Source organism: Leptodactylus fuscus, chromosome 1, assembly GCF_031893055.1.
Source record: "Leptodactylus fuscus isolate aLepFus1 chromosome 1, aLepFus1.hap2, whole genome shotgun sequence".
Lineage (NCBI taxonomy): Eukaryota > Metazoa > Chordata > Amphibia > Anura > Leptodactylidae > Leptodactylus > Leptodactylus fuscus.
The window spans coordinates 202,010,754-202,013,223 of NC_134265.1; positions in this window are offsets into that span (position 1 = coordinate 202,010,754).

Below are 2,470 nucleotides of genomic sequence, written 5' to 3' on the forward strand. Positions count from 1 at the left end.
TAGTTGAATCTCAATCTTCATATATTGAATTCCTTCCCACCAAAGTATACTCGATGTGGCTATGCCCGGAAGAATGGACTCCCTCGACTTGGAGCGATGTACACGAATATCAACGATAAAAGAAATCCAGCAAGAGCCGTGGTGGTTAGTTGAATGTAGAGAAAATTCCTTCTTTATTGCATCACATCTTCGTAATAAAAAGCGCAATTGGTACAAACATTACAAGCAGATAGCGTCAGACTGACGCGTTTTGGATTTTTCGTCCATTCTCAAAGTCTGAACTACCACCATTGAAATCACCATGCCTTTTAAACCAATGTCAATGAGAAACCACCTGTAGTTGATATAATCAGGTGCTGAGTATCCTACATCGATTACAACAAAACGTGATGATCTCAATCCGCACTGTGTGCACTAGACAAAACACATTAACATTTAAACATACCATAAACCCACAATTACCAACAATAAATTGTTTAAAACAGACAAGAAACCATATGGAAAGACACATAGGTCTCATATTGATAAAATTTGTTGTTAAAACAAAACAAAGAATATATACAGACAAGACCAAAAAAGTTTTTTGCAGAAAATCATCGTCCACTTGTTCGTTAAGACAATGTCCACCAGTACATATCATCTGTTTTCTTTCCACTAAACCCGCACTGAGAACAAAAATTGTGATACATAGTGTCCATGTAGGTAATAAACAGTCCATGATCATTCTATTTTACTGCGCATGCGCCTGCTACGAGCTAATGATCTCTGTGTATAGGCATCAGTATCCAAGTAGTTATCGGGCCAGAATTTTTCAGATGGAAAAAGGTAAACCGAATAAGAATTCCATAATATGCTCCGATGTAATCTGTTTGTTTATTCCACCATGCCCATACTTGAAGCGGAAGTTGTAATACGCTGTGCCCATACTAAAGATGGAGAATTCGTATTCTCTGTAGATCACTGCGCATGCTCTTGTTAGGATCCTATATACAAGTATCGTCGGCTGGATAAATGACAAGCCGAACACTGCAGATGAAAAAAGAAGAAGAAAGGAAAAACGAGAATTTCATTAAGAAACAGGTGAGTAGATAAAAATATCCATGACAGATGCTGACTTCTATCAAAGAATATATGTTTGCTCTTTCACATAATACCTAAACTCTATCCTGAACAGGAGTATCAATACAGTTGATACAGTGATTTGTTTGTTAATGCGCAATGGAAACTTAGATGTTATAAATATATGACACATCATTCCTGTTATTCATGCCTTTGGGAAAGCGAGTATTGAGCTTCCATATCCAATATGCAAAAAACTTTTTTGGTCTTGTCTGTATATATTCTTTGTTTTGTTTTAACAACAAATTTTATCAATATGAGACCTATGTGTCTTTCCATATGGTTTCTTGTCTGTTTTAAACAATTTATTGTTGGTAATTGTGGGTTTATGGTATGTTTAAATGTTAATGTGTTTTGTCTAGTGCACACAGTGCGGATTGAGATCATCACGTTTTGTTGTAATCGATGTAGGATACTCAGCACCTGATTATATCAACTACAGGTGGTTTCTCATTGACATTGGTTTAAAAGGCATGGTGATTTCAATGGTGGTAGTTCAGACTTTGAGAAAGGACGAAAAATCCGAAACGCGTCAGTCTGACGCTATCTGCTTGTAATGTTTGTACCAATTGCGCTTTTTATTACGAAGATGTGATGCAATAAAGAAGGAATTTTCTCTACATTCAACTAACCACCACGGCTCTTGCTGGATTTCTTTTATCGTTGATATTGCTGGAATTATACTGACCTGTAGAATACAGGTGACGTGTCATTTTGACTGCACAGTAAACACCCTAAAAACAAAGCCCATAAGAAAGTCGCACAAATACACTTTTTCTCCCATTTCACCCGATTCTGAATTTTTTCCCAACATTCCAGTATATTGTACAGAATATTAAATGGTTCCCTTACAAAGCAAACAAAGTTATGGTATTTGGAAGGCAGGGAATCAAAAATGAAAAAGCCAGTGGTGGAAAGGAGTTAAAGTGTACATGAAAACTTATAATGTTGTGGTCGTTATAATCTAGATGACCCCCAACCTCCACTTTGACAATTTGTCAGATCTGTTATAATTTCGTCTAAAACTGCCTCGCCTCTTGTGGGGTCCTGCACTAGTTGAAAAAGGTAATTATCTTTTTATTACTGACAAAAAACTGCTACCTTTGTTGGTCCTTCAGGTTTGTACCACCTAGTTTAGATCTGGTTAGTTGAAATCTCCATAATAATGACTTCATTATGTTTTGTGGCTTCCATTATATTTGGTTACACATAGCAAACCTCTATCAGTATTCTATTACTCCTGGGCAACGTGGTGGCTCAGTGGTTAGCACTGCAGGTTTATAACATTGGCGTCTTGGGTTTAAATCCTGCCAAGAACAACATCTGCAAGGAGTTTGTATGTTCTACCCAT